The sequence below is a fragment of the Gossypium arboreum genome, chromosome 8 (genome assembly GCF_025698485.1).
Source record: "Gossypium arboreum isolate Shixiya-1 chromosome 8, ASM2569848v2, whole genome shotgun sequence".
NCBI classification, from domain to species: domain Eukaryota; kingdom Viridiplantae; phylum Streptophyta; class Magnoliopsida; order Malvales; family Malvaceae; genus Gossypium; species Gossypium arboreum.
Genome location: NC_069077.1, coordinates 36713364 through 36728912, shown reverse-complemented (window position 1 = coordinate 36728912; position 15549 = coordinate 36713364).

Here is a 15549-nt window from a genome sequence, read left to right as displayed (position 1 = left end):
TACTAGCAGAGGTGCACCAAGAGATGCTACAGCGAGGTCTGAGGGCAAAGCGCCTGGAAGGACTTATGCTATTCGTGCCCGCGAAGAGGCAGAGTCTCCCGACATGATTACCGGTACCTTTTTTATCCATGAAATATCTGTTGTTGCTTTAATTGACCTGGGGTCGACCCACTCCTATATTTGTATGGAATTGATACCTCGTATGAGCATGCTAGTAGAGTCTACTGAGTTTGTAATAAAAGTGTCCAATCCTTTAGGCAGACATGTGCTAGTTGATCAAGTGTGCATATATTGTTCTCTGTCTATTAGGGGTCATTATTTTTCGGCTAACTTGATGTTATTTCCGTTCAATGAATTTGATGTAATCCTTGGGATTGATTGGTTGACTGCTTTTAGTGTTGAGTGGACTGTGGGAGAAAAGTTATTAAGTTGAAATGTGAAGATGGGAATGTCCTTCGGGTTGGACCAAATGAATCGAGTAAAGCATTTGTGGTGATATCGTCTATGTCGGCTGAGAACTATTTGAGGAAAGGATATAAGGCATATCTTGCTTTTGTGTTGAATACTCAAGCATCTGAGTTGAAGATAGAATCAGTACCAGTGGTTTGTGAGTTTATAAATGTATTTCCGGAAGAATTACCTGGACTACCACCAGAGTGGGAAATTGAGTTTGGAATCGAGTTGGTACCAGGCATGACACTGATTTCTATTGCTCCGTATAGAACAGCCCTAACAGAGTTGAAAGAGTTGAAAGTATAGTTGTAAGAGTTAACAAATAAAGGTTTTACGAAACCTAGTTATTCACCGTTGGGCGCACCAGTATTGTTTGTGAAAAAGAAAGACAGGTTGATGAGGTTATGTATAGATTATAAACAGCTCAATAAGATAACGGTGAAGAACAAGTATCCTTTGCCAAGGATAGATGATTTATTCAATCAGTTGAAGGGAGCCACGATGTTCTCCAAGATAGACTTGAGATCTGGTTATTATCAGTTGAGGGTTAAAGAGCAAGATGTATAGAATATTGCTTTTCAGACAAGGTACGGGCATTATGAGTTCCTCGTCATGCCCTTTGGTTTAACTAATGCCTCGGCGGTGTTTATGGATTTGATGAACCGCATTTTTTTGTCATATTTGGATAAGTTTGTAGTGGTATTTATCAATGACATATCGATTAACTTGTGTGATAAGGGTGAGCACGCGGAGCATTTGAGAACTATGTTACAGACCTTGAGAGATAAGAAATTGTATGCCAAGTTTAGTAAAAGAGTATTTTGGCTTAAGGAGGTCAGATTTTTAGGATACATTGTGTTGGGTGATGGGATTAGAGTTGACCCAAGCAAGATCTTGGCTATTGTTGATGGAAACCACCGAAGAATGTGACGAGGTTCAAAGCTTTTTGGGCTTGGCCAGGTACTATAGAAGGTTTGTTCAAGGGTTTTCTATGATCGCAACTCTAATGACGAGGCTATTACAAAAAGATGTCAAGTTTGAATGGACAGAAAAGTGTTAACAAATTTCCGAGAAATTAAAGGCTTTGTTGACCGAAGCTCCAGTGTTAGTGCAACCGGAGTCGGGTAAGGAGTTTGTGATATATAACGATGCCTCCTTGAATGGTTTGGGGTGCATGATTATGCAAGAAGGTAAGGTCATAGCTTACGATTCAATCCAGTTAAAGCCACATGAGAAAAATTACCCGACGTATGATTTAAACTTGGCTGCCATCGTATTCGCGTTGAAAATTTAGAGACACCATCTGTATGGCGAGAAGTGTTGGGTGTTCACTGATCATAAGAGTCTTAAGTACTTGATGACTCAAAAGGAGTTAAATTTGTGTCAACGTTGATGGTTAGAGCTAATAAAAGATTATGAGTTGATTATCGATTACCATCCGGGAAAGACAAATGTAGTCGCCGACTGTTTGAGTAGAAAATCGCTATTTGTGTTGATGACCATGAGTACTCAATTGACCGTGTCTAACGATGGTTCGATTTTAGCAGAGTTAAGAGCTAGACCAACATTTCTTCAAGAGATCTACGAAACTGAAAAAGGCGATGAGGAGTTGCAAGCTGAAATAGCTTAGTGCGAGACAGGGAAAATCCAAATTTCGTATTGGTACCGATGGTTGTATAATGTTCAAAGATAGAGTTTGTGTACCCAAGAACAATGAGTCGATCCGGAAGATTTTAGATGAGGCACATAGCAGTTGTTTGTCCATCCACCTGGGTAGTGTGAAAATGTATAACGACCTGAAGAAAACATACTGGTGGTCGGGAATGAAAAGAGACATTTCAGAGTTCGCTTCTAAGTGTCTAGTGTGTCAGTAAGTGAATGTTGAACATCAGGTACCTTCGGGTCTACTTCAGCCTATCATGGTCCCATAGTAGAAGTGAGATCGAATCACGATGGACTTCGTGACGGGCTTGCCATTAACCCCGAAAAAAAAAGATACTGTTTGGGTTATTATGGATAGGCTAAAAAAGTCGGCACATTTTATACCAGTGCGTACCAACTACTCCCTTGAGAGATTGACCGGCTTGTATATACGGGGCGCCCTTATCGATTATTTTGAATAGGAACCCGAGATTTACCTCGAGGTTTTGGAAAAAGTTACAAGAGGCTTTGGGGACTAAGTTGAGTTTTAGCACGACATTTTACTTGCAAACCGATGATCAATCGGAAAGAGCGATTCAGATTTTAGAAGATTTGTTGCGGTGTCATGTTCTTGAATTTCAAGGTAGTTGGGAAAAGTACTTGCCATTGGTTGAATTCACTTATAACAACAGTTATCAAGCAAGTTTGAAGATGGCGCCTTATGAAGCTTTGTATGGGCGAAAGTATCGAACGCCCTTATATTGGACCAAGCTTAGAGAGAGTCAAATTCATGGGGTCGATTTAGTCAAGGAGACTGAAAAGAAAGTTAAAGTGATTCGTGACTTCTTGAAGGCCGCCTCGGATAGACAGAAATCCTACGCTGATTTGAAACAAAAGGAAATTAAGTTTCAAGTCGATGATAAGATATTTTTTAAAGTATCTTCGTGGAGGAAAGTCCTCAGATTTAGTAGAAAAGGCAAGTTGAATCCTCATTTCATAGGACCTTATATGGTTACTGAGAGAGTAGGACCAGTTGCTTACCGATTGGATTTTCCACTAGAATTGGAAAAAATTTACGATGTGTTTCATGTGTCCATGCTACGTCGATATATATCAAATCCTTCGCATGTGATTACGCCGTTAGAGGTTGAGATTCATCCGGACATGACTTATGGTGAAGAGCAGGTCAAGATTTTAGCTCGGGAAGTCAAACAGTTGAGAAATAAGAGTATAGCACTTGTGAAAGTTTTGTGGCATAGACATGGAGTAGAGGAAGCCACATGGGAAACCGAGGAGACTATGAGAGATCAGTACCTGAACTTATTCACCGATAAGATTTTCGAGGATGAAAATCTCTAATAGGGGAGAAATGTAACAGCTTGATTTTCGGGGCTAGTCGAAATAGTGGTCTCGAACCACAAATCTGAAGTCTGAGAAATTATTTTATATTAAAATAGAGTCATATCATGTTTATAATTGTGCATGAAAAATTTGGTGAGCTAATTTTAGTGTTTGTGAGCCCAATTGCGAAAAAAGACTAAATCACATAAAGTGCAAAAGTCTTAAATTGATAACTAAGGGTGCCAAATATCTATGTATCATAAATTTGGGTTTTTTTAAAGTGAAATTGGGCCATTAAATAGGTGATGGCCAGCCATGGTAGATGGAAAATGTTGAAAAGTCAACACTAGGTGAAATTTGATGACAAAAGGTGTATTATAATAATACCTAAGCCTAGCTATCTTCTTTTTCTTTCATTCTCTCTTTATTCCACCAACTTTTACATCCATTAAGGGTTTTGAACTTCAAAATTTGCAGCAACTTATTCCTTTCACAAGTAAGTGATTTTAATGAGTTTTCCTGAAGATTTTTGCATTTCGAGACCCTTGAAGCATGAGCTTTCAAATGAGGGGTCTATTTTGCAAAATGATTAAGAGTTTAGGGTTTGAACATGAGAGAATTTAGACTGTTTTCAAAAATTTTATGGAAAAAAATGAATCTTGGGTGTCTTATAAACAACTTTTGTGAAAGTTGTTACCATGAAAACACCTATTAGGACTAATGTGCATAAGTTGTAAAATAGATAATAAATGTGTGAAATAGTGGGAATTTGGAGTTGCTATAAGAGTCAAAGAGGTTTGGCTAGTCTTGAGAAATTAAGAAATTGGATAAAAATCAATTTTCGGGCCGAGGGGTAAAATGGTCATTTTGCAAAAGTCTAGGGGCAAAATGGTCATTTAACCAAGTTGTGAATTGTTGAGTACTTAGGTTGATAAAGTGACTTAATAAGTGCATTTTGTTATTATAGATTAAGAAATACCGAGTCCGAACCTAGACCGGGGGAAAGCCAAGCAAACCAACTAAATTGGCTAGTCGCCATATTTTGTAATCCGAGGTAAGTTGTATGTAAATAATACAACTACATTGTTAATTATATGTGCTTGAATTATTACAGCATAAGTTGCTTAATTATGAAATTGAGAATGTATAATGATAAATGAGATAGTAGAATTTTCGTTGGAACCTTAGGAAGTAAATCAGATATTCATGCCATGCCATTTGGGTCATTCGTGTGTGAACTAGTGTAAGACATGTCTGGGACATGCATCAGCCACATTATGAGAGCCAGTGTAAGACCATGTCTGGGACATGGCATCGGCATTGAGACGAGGGGTAGTGTAAAACATGTCTGGGACATGCATCGGCCTCATGACGTAAGCCAGTGTAAGACATGTCAGGGACATGCATCGGCTATGAGATGACAGTTAATGTAAGACCATGTTTGGGACATGGCATTAACTTGAGATATGAGCCAGTGTAAGACCGTGTCTAGGACATGGTATCGGCACCTTACCCTATGCTTGAGGCTTATGTAATATCCAGTAGTATTCCGAATGGTTCAACGGTGAAAGTTATGTTCTTAAGCTAAAGAGGAAAGTATAACCGTGTTGTGAGTGGTACAGGTACCTAATTGGTATGAATGATATATGAGCTCAATATATAATATGTGACTTGTATGGATGGTAATGAGTAAGTTATGCTTATGCCTACCTTGGTGTTATGAGCATGTTGATTATTGATAAATTGTTGTTGTATACTTACTTATATGCAACTTCCTAAGCTGTTATGCTTACTTCCTTCCCTTTTCATTTCCTTACAGTGCTGCCTAACTAGCTCAAGGATCACTGGAAGTCAGAGATATCGATCACACTATCAACTGAAGCATTCAGTATAGTTGGATTTATGTTTTTAAATATGGCATGTATCAGATTTAGACTTTATTATTTTGTGTAATTGAGGTTTGGCCATATGTATTAGCTTGGGTTGAAAACCCTTCAATTTGTATTAAGCCTTGAATGATGGCTAGCATTCATTTTGAATTTATAAAAGATGCATCATCATGGTTGAATGAATGTCTATTGTGGCTGATTTGGCTATAGGAATTATGCTTGTTTTCGTATTGGTTGGTATTTTTATAGAACTATATATGTAAGGGTGGCAATGGGGCTTAGTAATAGCCTTATATTGTCCACACGGGTAGGCACATGGACGTGTGTCTAGACCGTGTGTGACATACGGTCTACCCCATGGGCGTGTGGTCCGACCGTGTGTCCCTTACGCGTAAAAGATTTCAAGTCAGTATGCATGGTAGTAAAAACACGGACAGAGACACGGCCGTGTATCTCAGCCATGTGAAGGGAACGACCTAGCACAGGGCTTGTGACTTGGCCGTGTGACCCTTAAGAATTGCTGACGTCAGAAACAAAATGTTCAGGTTTTTGTACATGGGCTAGGACACGGGCGTGTTATGGTCATGTGAAGAACACGGGCCAGAGACACAGGTGTGTTCCAGGCCATGTGAAAAACCCTGTAGGTGTGCATTTAGAATTAATTGCATACAGTGGAGAGCATGGGTGTGTCCCTCTCTTACTTAGGCCATGTGAGACACACGAGCTATCAACACGACCATGTTGGAATGCTCACAAGGGCATGTTGCCCCTCCCACACGGACATGTGCCTTTGTGGTAAGTGACATTTCTCTATAGTTGGAAAAAGAACCCGAATTGGTCCCGAATGATTTTCGATGTGTGTTTTAGGCCTCGTAAGCCCATATTAAGAATATATTTATAAGTTTAAGAAAGTTTTAAATTTTCCAAGTCATGAAGACTCGAAATTGGTTGTAATTATGAGTTCAAGTTAGGTAATGCCTCGTATTCTGCCTCCGTATAGGATATGGGTATGGGGTGTTACAATTTTTCGGATAACCTTATATTTTTTTTGTTTGATAAGTTTGACATAATTCTTGGTATGGATTGATTAACTACTCATGATGTAGTAGTAAATTGTGGGGGAAAATTTATTAAACTGAAACGTGAAAGTGGTGATATTCTCTGGGTTGAATAAGATGAGTTGAATAGCTCGCCTATAGTGATTTCTTCTATGACCGCTCAGAAGTGTGTAAGGAAGGGTTACGAAGCTTATCTTGAGTTTATGTTGAATACCCAAGAGTCAGAAGTAAAGATTGAGTGAGTGCCTATGGTATGTGAGTACTTGGATGTGTTTCCGAAAGAGTCGCCCAGATTGCCTCCAAATAGGGAAGTCGAGTTTGGTATTGAGTTGGCCCCTGGTACGACACCTATTTCGGTTGCCCCGTATAGGATGGCACCGTTGGAGTTAAAAGAGTTAAAGGTTCAACTACAAGAGTTAATGGATAAGGGTTTTATGAGACCGAGTTAGTCTCCCTAGGGTGCTTCGGTACTTTTTTGTGAAAAATAAAGACGGGTTGATGAGGTTATGTATATACTATAAATAGCTAAACAAGGTGACTGTGAAGAAAAAGTATCCTTTGCCAAGGATCGATGGTCTGTTTGACCAATTGAAAGGAGCCACAGTGTTTTCTAAGATAGACTTAAGGTCCGGTTATTACCAGCTAAGAGTTAAGGAGTAGGATGTACCGAAAATTGTGTTTCGGACGAGGTACGGGCACTATGAGTTCTTTTTCATGCCCTTTGGCTTAACAAATGTTCCCACCGTGTTTATGGATTTAATGAATCGTATTTTTCGATCGTACTTGGATAAGTTCATTGTTGTTTTTATCAATGATATATTAATTTATTCTTGTGATGAGAGTGAGCATGTGGAGCATTTGAGAATTGTTTTGCAAACTTTAAAAGATAAGCAGTTGTATGCCAAGTTTAGTAAAAGTGAGTTTTGGCTCCGAAAGGTCAGATTCTTAAGACACATCATGTCGGGTGATGGAATTAGAGTTGACCCGAGTAAGATCTTGGATTTTATTAAGTGGAAACCACCGAGGAATGTATCAGAGATTAGAAGCTTTCTAGGCCTAGTGGGTTACTATAGACGATTCGTTAAAGAATTCTCCATGATTGCTACTCCGATAACGAGGTCACTACAAAAAGATGTCAAGTTCGAATGGACGGAAAAATTGTAAAAGCCCGATTTGGGGGACTAGTCAGAATAGTGGTCTTGGGACCAAAAATCCATATACAAATAAAATATTTTATCATTATTTTGGAATCATTGCATGTTTTTATTAGTGTATGAAAAATTTGGTGGGTTAATTTTAGCGTTTGGAAGCCTAATTGAGAAAAAGGACTAAATCGCATAAAGTGCAAAAGTCTTAAATTGATAGCTAAAGGTGTCAAATAGCTAGAGAATAAAAATTTGGGGATTTTAAAGGGTAATTAGACCCTTAAAAGAAAGCATAGCCGGCCATAGAGTCAAAGAGGAGACAAAATTTTCAAATTTGGTGAGTTAGGTGGCTTATTTTTGACTAAAATAGAAATAAATAAAGGAAGGATGATATCATCCCTTTTTAATCTTCTTTCTCTACCAAAAATTAGCCATTAAAGGGGATTTAAAAGCTTAAAATTTTCAGCACTTTGAAGCACTCTTTGTTGATGATTTTTGTACTTTTGATACCCTTGAAGCATGAGCTTTCAAATGAGAAGTCTATTTTGCAAAATGGTTGAAAGTCTAGGGTTTTTCCATGAGAGCATCTAGGGTGTTTTCTAAAATTTTATGGAAGAATATGAGTCTTGGGTGTGACATAAACAACTTTTGTGAAAGGTGTTAGCATTAAAAACACCTAAAGGGACCATTTTGCATAAGTTGTAAAATAGATGGAAAATGTGTGAAATAGTGGGAATTTGGAGTTGCTAAAAGAGTCAAAGAGGTTCGGCTAGTCTTGAGAAATTAAGATATTCGATAAAAATTGATTTTCGGGCCGATGGGTAAAATGGTCATTTTACAAAAGTCTAGGGGCAAAATGGTCATTTAGCCCAATTGTGAATTGTTGAGTTCTTAGGTTGATAAAGTGACTCAATAAGTGCATTTTATTATTATAGATCAAGAAATACCAAGTCTGAACCTAGACCGGAGGAAAGCTAAGCAAACCGACTAAATCGACTAGTCGCCACATTTTGTAATCTGAGGTAAGTTGTGTGTAAATAATACAACTACATCACTAATGTATATGTGTTGAATTGCATTTGAATTAATATAGCATGAATTTCTTGATTTTGAAATTGAGAAAGTACGATGATTATAGAACTAGTAGAGTTTCCGTTCGAACCTAGGAAATATATCGGATATTCATGCTGTGACATATGGGTTATTATGGGCTAATGTAAGACGTGTCTGGGACATGCATCAACCACATTTTGAGAGCCAGTGTAAGACCATGTCTAGGACATGGAATTGGTATTGAGACAAGTGCTAATGTAAGACATCTCTGGGACATGCATCGTCCTCCAAACGTAAGTCAGTGCAAGACATGTTTGGGACATGCATCGGCTACGGGATGATAGTTAGGGTAATACCATGTCTGGGACATGGCGTCGACATGAGATATGAGCTAGTGTAAGACCGTGTCTGGGACATGGCATCAGCACCTTACCCACATTTAAGGCTTAATGAATATCCGGTAGTGTTCTGAATGGTTCAACGGTAAGTATTATAACTTTAAGTTAATGAGCATGGTATAACTATGTTGTGAGTGGTACAGGTACCTATTTGAAATGTATGAGATGTAAACTCGATATATGCTATGAGATTTATATGGATAGTGATGAGTAAGTTATGCTTACGCCTACTTTTCTATTATGAGCATGTTAATGAATAGTAAAATCGTTGTTGTATATTTACTTATTTGCAACTTACTAAGCTTTATGCTTACTCCCTCTCCTTTCCATTTTCTTATAGTGCCGCCTATCTAGCTCAAGGATCAACGAAAGTCAGAGATATCGATCACACCATCAATCGAAGCATTCAGTATAGTTTGATTTATATTTTTGAATATGGCATGTATAGGGAATTAGTCTTATGTTTTGTGTTAATATTAACTTGGCCAAATGCTTTGGCGTGGGATAAATTCCTCATTTTGTATTAAGCCCCAAATGATGGTTAATGTTCATTTTGATTTGTATGGAATGAAGTTATTTTCATGGTTGAGTAAAATGCGCAAATGGAATGTTGTCTATTGTGGATGATGTGGTTGCTTGAGTTAGTCTTATATTGGATTTGGTGGTTATTATGTAGGTTGTGTAAGTAAGGGTGGCAAAGAGGCTAGGTAAATAGTCTTATATTGTCCACATGGGTAGACACAAGGGCGTGTTGTCTAGCCGTGTGTCCCGTGCACGTAAAAGTTTTAAGTCAGTATGCATGATAATAAACACATGGGCAGCGAAACGACCATGTGTCTCAGCCGTGTGAAAGGCATGGCCTAGCACACGGGCGTGTACCTTGGCCGTGTGATATTTTGGGGTTACTGACGTTAGAAACAGAATGTCCATGTTTTTGTACACGGGCTAGTACACGGGCGTGTCATAGCCGTGCGAAGGACACGGGCCAGGCACACGGGCGTGTGCCAGGCCATGTGAAAACCCTTGTAGGTGTGCATTTAAAATAAATTCCACACAAGTGGAGGATACGGGTGTGTCCCTACATTGCTTAAGCCATGTGAGCCACACGGTCTATCGACACTACCATGTTGAATTGGCTACACAGCCATCTGCCACTTTCACATGGGCATGTGCCCCTATATCAATTAACGTTTTTCTATAGTTTGCAAAAGTACCCAAGTTGGTTCCAACTGATTTACAATGTGTGTTTTGGGCCTCGAAGTCCCATATTAAGGATATGTTGATAAGTTTGAGAAAGTTTTAAATTTTTCCAAGTTTTGGGGACTTAGAAATGGTTGTAAGCACAAGTTTAAGTGAGGTAACACCTCGTATTTCGTCACGGTGTAGGATATGGGTATGGGGTGTTACATTTAGTGGTATCAAAGCTATGGTTTAGTCGGTTCTAGGACTAACCTGGTGAGAGTACGAGTCTAGTTATACATGCCATAATTATATATTGATAGTGTGACGACTTCTGACCATTATAAATTGTATTTTCATATAGTAAATGGATCCTGATAGAGCTACGGCGGATGATGTGGAGAGTAACGCATCGGCTCCTACCGATAGGGCCACGCTAGTTGAGAGTGAGCCCATAACTATGGGCCAAGGCGGAGGGGCTAGGGAAGCCTATCTCTGAATGATGGATGCTTGGTACACGGAGTTCGTCCGTGCGAACCCAAACACTCCACCTTTCCCACCTCCTCCGATCTCTCAGTATGCCCCAATAGCTCCGCAATGTGCGGACATGGTTAGGAGGGAGAAACCTCTAGTGGATAAGATTCGAAAACAAAGGGCTAAGGAATTTCGGGCTAGTATAGATGATGACCTAGAAAGAGCAAAGTTTTGGTTGGAAAATACCATTAGAGTATTCGATGAACTATCGTGCACACCTGAAGAGCGTGTGAAGTGCAGTATCACTCCTACGGGATTCTATGTATCAGTGGTGAAAAACTCTCGTGTCTATAGTACCGATAGAGAGAATCACTTGGGAATTCTTCCAAGAAGAATTCTGGAAGAAGTATATTATCCAGAGGTTCATAGACACGAAAAGGAAAGAATTTCTAGAGTTGAAGTAAGGCTATAGGACAGTGACAGAATACGAATGAGAGTTTGTGAAACTCAACAAATACGTACGGGAATACGTGTCCTTAAAAGCCACTATTTTCAAAAGGTTTGAGGATGGTTTAAATGAAGATATCCGAGTGTTTGTTGGTATTTTAGAGATAAGAGAGTTTGTAGTACTCGTTGAGAGAGCATGCAAAGCAGATGAGCTAATAAAAGAAAAGAGGAAAGCAGATATTGAGTTGAGGGATTCAAAGAAGAGACAGATGAGGAAATTACATTAGTCCTCATCTAAAAGATCAAGAGAGTTTACTGCCTAATCGATTGCTTCGGTGGGGTTTTCTAATAGAAACAAGAACTGGCAGAACGCAACTTCTAGAGCTCAGACTACTTCTTTCGCAAGTGTAGGTTGTGCTTGGCAAAATAAGCCTGAATGTTCGCAATGTGGTAGACGCCATTTTGGCGAGTGCCGAGGTAAAGAAAGAGGGTGTTTTAATTGTGGGTTATTGGACCATTTCATCCGAGATTATCCCGATTTAGAAGAGGGAGAGAAAAAGAAAGAAGTGAAGGCAAGTAGTGCTCCATTGAGGGGTAGATTGCAAAAGAACCCTGGGAGTGGGGGTAGTAGCAAGGGCTCGCCAAAAGATGCTGCAGTGAGGTCCGAGGGTAGAGCGCTTGCGAGGACTTACGCTATTCGTGCCCATGAAGAGGCATAGTCTGTCAACGTGATCACGGGTACCTTTTCTGTTCATGATATATCTGTTGTTGCTTTATTGACCCGGAGTCGACCCACTCCTATATTTGTATGGAATTGATACCTCGTATGAGCATGATAGTAGAGTGAACTAAATTTGTGATAAAAGTGTCCAATCCCTTAGGAAAACATGTGTTTGTAGACCAAGTGTGTAGAAATTGTCCTTTGGTAATTAGAGGTCATTGTTTTCCAGCTAACTTGATGTTATTGCCGTTTAATGAATTTGATATAATCCTTGGGATGGATTGGTTGACTTCTCATAGTGTTGTAATGGAATGTAGGAGAAAAGTTATTGAGTTGAAATGTGAAGATGGAAATGTTCTTCGGGTTGGACCAGATGAGTCGAATGGTTTGCCTCTAATAGTAACATCTTTGACTGCTGAGAAATATTTGAGAAAAAGATGTGAGGCATATCTCACCTTTGTGTTGAACACTCAGCTACCTAAGTTGAAGATTGAATCGGTACCAGTAGTTTGTGAATTTATAGATGTATTTCTGAAAGAATTGCCCAGGTTACCTCCAGTGAAGGAAGTAGAGTTTGGAATCGAGTTGGTACCGGGCATGACATCTATTTCTATTACTCCGTATAGGATGGCTCCTACAGAATTGAAAGAGTTGAAGGTACAGTTGAAAGAGTTAACAGATAAGGGCTTTGTGAGACCAAGTTATTCACCGTAGGGTGCCCAGTACTTTTTGTGAAAAAGAAAGATGGGTCGATAAGGTTATATCGACTATAGACATCTCAACAAGATAACAGTGAAGAACAAGTATCCTTTGCCAAGGATAGATGATTTATTCAACCAGTTAAAGGGAGCCACGGTGTTCTCTAAGATGTACTGAATACTGCTTTTTAGACGAGATACGAGCATTATGAGTTCCTCGTCATGCCCTTTGGCTTGACTAATGCACCGACGATCTTTATGGATTTGGTGAACCACATTTTTCGACAGTATTTGGATAAGTTTGTAGTCATTTTTATTGATGACATATTGATTTACTCACGTGATAAGGGTGAACATGCGAAGCATTTGAAAATTGTGTTACAGACCTTGAGAGACAATAAATTTTACGCCAAGTTCAGTAAGAGTGAATTTTGGCTTAAAGAGGTCAGATTTTTAGGACACATTGTGTCGGGTGATGGGATTAGAGTTGACCCAAGCAAGATCTCTGCTATTGTTGAGTGGAAACCGCCGATGATTGTGACTGAGGTTTGAAGCTTTTTGGGATTGGCCAGATATTGTAGACGATTTGTAAATGGATTTTCTATGATAGCTACACCAATGACTAGGCTACTGGAAAAAGATTTCATGTTTGAATTGACAAAAAAGTGCCAACAAAGTTTTGAGAGATTAAAGACCTTGTTGACCGAAGCCCCTGTGTTAGTATAACTTGAGTCAGGCAAGGAGTTTGTGATATATAGCGATGCCTCTTTGAATGGTTTGGGGTGTGTACTTATTTAAGAAGGCAAGGTTATAGCCTATACCTTAAGACAACTTAAGCCACACGAGAGAAATTTCTCGACCCATGACTTGGAGCTAGCAGCTATAGTGTTCGCATTAAAGATTTGGAGCCACCATTTGTACAGTGAGAAATGCTGAGTATTCACTGATCACAAGATTCTTAAGTACTTGATGACTCAAAAGGAGTTGAACCTATGGCAACGACAATGGTTAGAGCTATTACAGGAGTATGAGCTGATTATCGACTACCACCCGGGAAAGGCCAATGTGGTAGTCGATGCATTGAGTAGAAAATCATTATCTACGTTGAGAGCACTTAACACTAATTTGGCATTGTTAGATGATGGCTCGGTTATGGCAGAGTTGAGAACTAGACTGATGTTTCTACAAGAAATATGTGAAGCCCAGAGCAGTGACAAAGATTTGTAAGTTAAGAAAACTCAGTGTAAGTCGGGGATTGAATCAGATTTTTAGATTGGCACCAATGGATGTCTAATGTTCAAAGATAGAGTTTGTGTACCCAAGGACAATGAGATTATTCAGAAGATTCTACGAGAAGCACATAGTGGTTGTTTGTCCGTCCACCTAGGTAGTGTGAAAATGTACAATGACTTAAGGAAAGTGTACTAGTGGTCAGGGATGAAAAGGGACATTTTAGAGTTCATTTCCAAATGTCTAGTATGTCAGCAAGTGAAGGCTGAACACCAAGTACCTTCGGATCTGCTTCAGCCTATCACGATCCCCGAGTGGAAGTGGGTCGAATTACCATGGATTTCGTGACAGGTTTTCCATTAACCCTGAAGAAAAAGGATGTTGTTTGGGTTATTGTTGATAGGCTAACAAAGTCGGCACATTTCATACCAGTGCGTACGGACTACTCCCTTGAGAGATTGGCTGACTTGTATATTTCTGAGATTGTGAGACTACATGGGATACCCTTGTCGATTGTTTCGGATAGGGATCTGAGATTTACCTCGAGATTTTGGAAAAAGTTACAAGAGGCTTTGGGGACTAAGTTGAGTTTTAGCACGGCATTTTACCCGCAAACCGACGGTCGTCAGAAAGAGTGATTCAGATTTTAAAAGATATGTTGCGGTGTTGTGTTATCAAATTTCAAGGTAGTTGGGAAAAGTACTTGCCATTGGTTGAATTTGCTTATAACAACAGTTATTAAACAAGTTTGAAGATGGCGCCTTATGAAGCTTTGTATGGGCAAAAGTGTTGAACACCCTTATATTAGACCGAGCTTAGAGAGAGTCAGATTCACGGGTTCGATTTAGTCCAAGAGACTGAAGAGAAAGTTAAAGTGAGTCACGATTACTTGAAGGCTACCTCGAATAGACAGAAATCCTACGTGGATTTAAAACGAAAGGAAATTGAGTTTCAAGTTGGTGATAAGGTATTTTTAAAAGTATCTCCGTAGAGGAAAGTCCTCAGATTTGGTAGAAAAGGCAAGTTGAGTCCTCATTTCATAGGACCTTATGTGGTTACCAAGAGAGTAGGGCCAGTTGCTTACCAAAGGATTTGCCACCAGAATTGGAAAAGATTCACGATGTGTTTCATGTGTCCATACTACGTCGATATAGATCAGACCTTTTGCATGTGATTTCACCGTTAGAGGTTGATATTCATTCGGACATGACTTATGGTAAAGAGACGGTCTAGATTTTAGCTCAGGAAATCAAATAGTTGAGAAATAAGAGTATAAAACTTGTGAAAGTTTTATGGCATAGACATGGAGCAGAGGAAGCCACATGGGAAACCAAGGAGACTATGAGAGATCAGTACCCAAACTTATTCACCAATAAGATTTTCGAGGACAAAAATCCCTAAAGGGGAGAAATGTAAGAGCCCGATTTTGGGGCTAGTCAGAATAGTGGTCTCGGGACCAAAAATCCAAATTTGACTAAAATATTTTATCATTATGTTGGAATCATTGCATGTTTTTATTAGTGTACGAGAAATTTGGTGAGTTAATTTTAGCATTTGGAAGCCTAATCGAGAAAAAGGACTAAATCGCAAGTGAAAAAGTCCTAAATTGATAGATAAAGGTGCCAAATACCTAGAGAATAAAAATTGGGGGATTTTAAACGGCAATTAGACCCTTCAAAGAAAGCATAGTCGGCCATATAGTCAAAGAGGAGACAAAATTTTCAAATTTGGTAGTTAGGTGGCTTATTTTTTACTAAAATAGAAATAAAGATGGTATCATCCCTTTTTCATCTTCTTTCTCTACCAAAAATCATCCATTAAA